At 46.1% G+C, this 6,788-nt stretch overlaps 1 protein-coding gene across 1 annotated transcript in view; it reads right to left on the bottom strand.

Moving 5' to 3' along the window:
* Positions 1-6,788, bottom strand: part of LOC102288781 (cadherin-6) — a gene marked incomplete at its 3' end in the record, with an annotated part of 57,504 nt that overhangs the window by 20,816 nt on the left and 29,900 nt on the right.

Below are 6,788 nucleotides of genomic sequence, written 5' to 3'. Positions count from 1 at the left end.
CAAAGATGGTGGGAGATTCCTTGAGAAAAAGCTTTTTACAATGTTTTATTGCTTGCTTTTTTCGTAATATAAGCTTTTCAACATACTCTCTTTCATAATCCTGTCTCTAAAAACATTTCTGCAGATGAAGGAACAAGAAGATAGACAGGTCTGGTGGTAACAGTGACAGGTTTGCAAAAGACAAACAGAGCAAAAGCAGAAAGACCGAGCGTGAACTCCAAAACAAGAATCTTCTGAAGGCAGACAGTCAGCTGAAAATAAGAGTGTGTTGTGCCTGAAGGAGTACCTTTGCACTCTTACCCACAGCAATAACCCATCTCTCCTGTCTTTCCTCTCTCTCACTTGCCTCTCATCTTTATTTGTAGCTCTTGAGCTGAAGTGGCTCGCTGTCCACCTTTCATCCCCCCATTCCTGCTTTACTGCCTCGGGCCATGTGTTTGGGTGAAGCCTTTGATTAAGAGTATATGACTGTGGGAGTGTGTGTTAGAGAGAGGCAGCTGTGATCATATGTGGTGATATTTATGTGAGGTTTAACCACCTGCTAAATGATGGATTATGATTCTGTATGTGGTAAGAAGTTACTTCTTAAAGCATTCACCCGCCGCTGAATTTTCTTTAAGGTTCTCCAAGTCTTCTGACATTCACCTTGGTCTACAGTTCACCCCACAGACTTTCAGGGCTTTGTCAGTGACACTCACCTTGGTGTTCTGGAGGTAGTTCTTAACCAGGAACAATGTATGTTTTGTGTTGTTGTCATGTTGGAAGACAAAGTGATTTACTTTGTTTTCACATATCATTCTTTCTTCATGAATCCTTCCACTGTGACAAGATTCCCAGTTCAAGACACACTGAAGCATCCCCACAGCACTCCCATCACCGCCTTTCACAGTGTGTGTGTTCTTGGGGTTCCTTCTCCAAACATCTGTAGGACCAATAAGCTCTAGTTTCATCTCATCTGACCAAACGACGCACTTCCAGTACGCATAAACTTTCTCCAGGTTGTCCTTAATGTGTATATATACATACATATACATATATATATATATATAAAAAACACCCAGCACGCCCCTGCAGGCGCTTTATCCTTCAAGCTCGGGTCCTCTACCAGAGGCCTGGGAGCTTGAGGGTCCTGCGCAGTATCTTAGCTGTTCCCAGGACTGTTACCGGATGTTGGCTTCCTTAATTGAGGAATCTTGCTTTTGTCAGTTTCACTCTCACTACACCTGAAACCTTCTTTAGAACTTAAGTACCAACTTTAAACAACACTCTCCTGTAAGAACAATTCACGACTTTTCCAAATCTGCTTGATTTCCTCCTTTTTCGACTCTGTTAACGACTTGATTACTTTCGAACAAGTGGTTGCAGGCCTTAAAACACACTCCCTTCTCGTATTGTTATTCACACTAGGTATGTAAGTAACGTACAGCTATGAGAGCGTATTCTTTACAATGTCTGGCTTTCGCCTCATGTCAAATTCCAAAACAAGTATAACGTAATACTAGACTCCTAAAAACACCTAAAGATCATAAAGATCCTCAATAAATAACAAGGGGTGCCTTGACTCTGGATGTTTATTTCGAGCAGGCATGTTTTCCAGTTCGGTAACGCTTTTATGGACTTGCTGTAAAAAAGGCTCTGCTCCTGCCAATGTTGTAGAACCCCAAAAATTAATCGCAACCCAGAAACTATATGTGACTGACCAGAATTTTTTTTAAAACAAGTTTTTTTCTCTAAATTACAGCAGCAGCTCCCTTGCCTAAAGAACAGAACCTTTTTCTCTATCTTCTCGCACATCTCTGACTCACGACCTCCATAGAGGCCTGGTTTTTTCCCTATCAAAAATAATACAATGCCTCGACATTTTCACCTTCCCAGTTTATCAAGTTTGTATTGCAAACTACAAGATACATTTTCACCCGTCTCGTTCTAAGAGTTCCTCCTATCAACGTGTATTCATGGTGTTTCCTCGCAAGGTCAGTTTTCGGCCCAATTCTTACATCATATGTATATATATTAAGCCATCCTAGTCCTACCTCTAGGTTACCACACTATATTACCAGGGCAAAATTTGATCTCTGCAGAACAAATATATATTCAAGAACATAGTTTTATTGCACCTGATGAAACCAATTATTACAAGTTATATCTCTCATCGCAAAACCTGATATCCTTCCCTCCCCACCTTTCTTCCGTGTAATGAAGGATATCTAATCCGAAGTTAAAATCGCATGAGAGTTGTATGTCTCCTCTTAATTTTCTTAACAGCTCTAGATATTGAAGGATACTTCTGAGATCCTCTTATTGGCACCAATCCACACCTTTTGAAGGCCCGAACCATTTAACCTCAACTTCGATCAAGCATATCCGAATATACTACATCTCCTGACCAGTGTCCAGCGCCATGTTCGCTCACGTTGGCTCTCTAAAGGACGTTGAAAGCCAGCCGATTGATGCCATTAAAAGTTCATAATCTCTTGAAATGATGACACTCTATGCAACTAAGTATCTAGCCATTTTTAATTAAAAACTGTCACAACAATTCAGAATCATTAACTATCTTTCTAAAACGTAGCTAGTAAGACATCTGGACGTAAACTATCCCGCTACTAACGATAACATTATTACACAGATTTGCTTCCTTTTCTTCTTCCACGACCCAGAGTCAATCGTCCATTCTCCTTATATCCAAGTAGTCCTCTATGAAGTAATTATCTGTTTAACAGATTGCTCTCCTTCCTTCCCAGTCTACGTCCATTCTTGTACATAGTCTTGTTACCTCCCGTATTGACTACTGCAATTCTCTTCTGCATGGTCTCCCCCAAAAATCCCTCCATAAGCTTCAACTGGTTCAGAACTCTGCTGCTCGCATTATCACCAGAACCCCCTCCTACCAGCACATCACCCCTGTTCTTCAGGAACTTCACTGGCTCCCTGTGAAATTCCGGATAATTTTCAAACTTCTTCTGCTCACCTTCAAGGCCCTTCATAACCTCGCTCCTTCTTACCTTTCTGACCTGTTAACCACCACTTGTTCTGCCCGTTCACTTCGTTCTTCTTCTTCTGTCCAGCTTACTGTACCTTCCTTCCGCCTCACCACCATGGGAAGCAGAGCTTTCAGCTGCTCTGCTCCCAGGCTGTGGAATTCTCTGCCCCCTGAAATAAGAAATATTGGTTCTCTCCCCCAGTTTAAATCCCAACTCAAAACTCATCTGTTCAAATCTGCATATTCACTGTGAATCCACTGTTTGTTCATTTTATCTTGTGCTTTTATTTTATTGTTCTTATTCTGCCATTGTTTTACTAAGTGTTTTATCCTATTGTAAAGTGTCCTTGGGTGACTTGAAAGGCGCTCATAAATAAAATTTATTATTATTATTATTATTATTATTATTATTATCTTTACACAGCCTGCACCTGGGGTCTTGCCTGGTGTGATAGACCCCAGCCTCTATGGATCTTGTACTCAGAGCTTGTTCTTGTGCTGCCATGATTAGTGCCTCTGTGCTGTCTTTCAGTCCAGCTTTGTCCAGCCACTGGTAGGATTTCTGGATATCAGCCACCTCCTCTATCTGCCGGTGGTACATACCGTGCAGGGGCCTGTCCTTCCATGATGGTTCCTCGTCTCCCTCCTCTTTCTTGGGTTTCTGCTGCCTGAGGTATTCACTGAGCACTCGGTCAGTTGGGGCCATCTTCCCAATGTATTCTTGGATGTTCGTTGTCTCATCCTGGACTGTGGTGCTGACACTCACCAGTCCCCGGCCCCCTTCCTTCCGCTTAGCGTACAGCCTCAGGGTGCTGGACTTGGGGTGAAACCCTCCATGCATGGTAAGGAGCTTTCTTGTCTTTATGCTTTCTTGTCTTTATGTCAGTGGCTTCTATCTCCTCCTTTGGCCAGCCTATTACCCCAGCAGGGTACCTGATCACGGGCAGGGCGTACGTGTTGATGGCCCGGATCTTGTTCTTGCCATTCAGCTGACTCCTCAGGACTTGCCTGACCCTCTGCAGGTACTTGGTGGTTGCAGCTTTCTAGCGGCCTCTTCATGGTTCCCATTCGCCTGGGATCCCCAGGTACTTGTAACTGTCCTCTATGTCTGCAATGTTGCCTTCTGGTAGTTCAATCCCCTCAGTTCTGACTACCTTCCCTCTCTTTGTTACCATCCGACTACACTTCTCCAGTCCGAATGACATTCCAATGTCATTGCTGTATAGCCTGGTAGTGTGGATCAGTGAATCGATGTCTCGTTCACTCTTGGCATACAGCTTGATGTCATCCATGTACAGGAGGTGGCTGACAACTGCTCCGTTCCGTAGTCGGTATCCGTAGCCAGTCTTGTTAATGATCTCACTGAGGGGGTTCAGGCCTATGCAGAACAGCAGTGGGGACAGAGCATCTCCTTGGTAGATCCCGCACTTGATGGTGACTTGTGCTATGGGCTTGGAGTTGGCCTCTAGTGTTGTACGCCACATCCCCATTGAGTTCCTGATGAAGGCTCTTAGGGTCCCATTGATCTTGTACAATTCTAGGCATTCCAGTATCCAGCTGTGGGGCATTGAGTCATAGGCCTTCTTGTAATCAATCCAGGCAGTGCACAGGTTGGTCAGTCTGGTCTTGCAGTCTCGGCTGACTGTTCTGTCTACCAGTAGCTGGTGTTTTGCGCCTCTGGTATTCTTGCCAATTCCTTTCTGTGTCCCACTCATGTATTGACCCATGTGCCTGTTCATCTTAGCCGATATGATGCCTGACAGGAGCTTCCATGTAGTACTGAGGCAGGTTATTGGTCGGTAGTTGGAGGGGACCGGTCCCTTCTTGGGGTCCTTGGGGATCAGGACCGTCCGACCTTCGGTTAGCCATTCCGGGTGTCTCTCGTTAACTTTAACTAGCAGCTGGTTCATTTGTGCTGCCAGACGCTCGTGGAGTGCAGTCAGCTTCTTTAGCCAGTAGGCGTGAACCATGTCGGGCCCTGGTGCTGTCCAACTCTTCATACTGGAGACCCTTTCTTGGATATCTGCCACTGTGATGGTTACTGGACCCTGTTCAGGGAGGTCGCTGTGGTCTGCCCTCAGATCCACTAGCCACTGAGCATTGCCGTTATGGGTTGCGTCCTTCTCCCATATGCTCTTCCAGTATTGCTCCGTCTCCAGCCTTGGTGGTGCTGTTCTCTTATTATTGTTCCCTTGCCACTGAGAGTACACCTTTGCTGGTTCTGTGGAGAACAGCTGGTTTATTCTCCTGCCTTCTATCTCTCTGGTGTACCTCCTCAAGCGGCTGGCCAAGGCTGTGAGTCTTTGCTTGGCAGTTTCCAAGGCCTCAGGTATGGACAGCTTGCTGTATTTCTTATGCACCTTCTTTGTCGCACCTTTCTGCAACTCCGTTAGTTGGCTAACCTCCCTCCGTGCTACTTTGATCTTGCCCTCTAGCCTCCTTCTCCATGGAGGGTACTGCCCCTTGTGGCTGTTCAACTTGTAGCCAAGCATCTCACTGATCACTGCTGCCGTATTGTAGATCAGCTTGTTGTCGGTAATCGTGGTTGTAGGTATCGTCCGTAGTGCTGATTAACATTCATGCGTGGTTGTAGGTATTGCCCGTAGTGCTGCATTAACATCATCTAGCAGACCTTCTGAGGGTACTTCACGTAATCTTGGTAACCGGCTACGGGGGATCCAGGTTTCAAGCTTGGCCATGATCCTATTTTTCAGGTCAGTTCCTCTCGCACTCAACGATCCTTCTCCTATCGCACTTGGGGCTATGTACCCAATCTCGGGTGGGGGTGATGATATCTCCCCCCTGACCTGGCGTCCTGACTCCTCCTTGCCGTAGCATTTGTGTTGTACCTCGTCAATCTCTAGCTGTGAGAGCAGTCCCTTCTTTCGAATGTTGGAACACTGAGCTACTAGTTGTTTCGCCGTCATTGTGGATGTTGGGTATCGAAGAATCCATAGGTCCGTCATCCTATTCATGTAGCCCCTTCCGCCGGGGTTACTTGCGTAGTAGCATTCCAACAACGCCCTGTTTTCGTCTCTTGCCCACCGATGCCTTCTTGTTCCAGTAGCCCACTTTTCGTCAGGGTGCCCTGGTTCCTCAACACCTGACGCGGACCTTGTTGATCCGGGCGACGTCCGAGCCGGCATGCCTTCATATTTATCTGTCTCGCTCATGTCTGCGGTAGGCTCGCTTAGCATAGGGGGTCTAGCCTTAGGACCCTTACTGGATACAGACGCCCCAGGCAGGAATCGAACTTGCGATCCCAGGACCAGGCAGTCGAGTTCCAGCTGCACGCATCGTCACTTTCTCCTCCAAAGACGTAGTCACTTCGTAGACGCACCAAAGGTTCGAGTTGCGTAGTTACCACCCGCTTCACTCTCTGCCTGTGTCACTCCTGTGTCCTTTGTGCTGCTCCTCACCTTTGTTCTCTTGTTTCTTTGCCTTGGTTCTTTTGTTCTACCTGTCCTCCTGCCCTTAATTGTTCACTCTTCACACCACACAATATACATCTCCTCATTTCCTTCTGTTCTTTCCTCGCTGTATGTCCTCCAGTCGTTCCCTCTCTCCTTTTGATCCTTGCTACCTTTTCTGTCCAGCAGTGTTCAGTCTGATTCCATCTGTCAGTCTGCAGGGCTGCAACACCGCCATACTTTCACAAGCTGATAAAGCCTGCAGACATTTCAGCACAGCACATTTCCAGAGCAGAGTATGTGTTATGGACTCTGTGGTGTCCCACAGACATGAAAGATGCTGCAGTCTTTCATGTTTCTTCACAATCATCGTCGCTGTGATGATGCTACCATAT

The sequence above is a fragment of the Haplochromis burtoni genome, unplaced genomic scaffold (assembly GCF_018398535.1).
Source record: "Haplochromis burtoni strain Fernald_Lab_line unplaced genomic scaffold, NCSU_Asbu1 Contig_859, whole genome shotgun sequence".
In the NCBI taxonomy this organism is placed as follows: Eukaryota; Metazoa; Chordata; class Actinopteri; order Cichliformes; family Cichlidae; genus Haplochromis; species Haplochromis burtoni.
The sequence above is the reverse complement of the archived record's forward strand: the minus strand, read 5'-3'. Positions and strand labels throughout refer to the sequence as shown.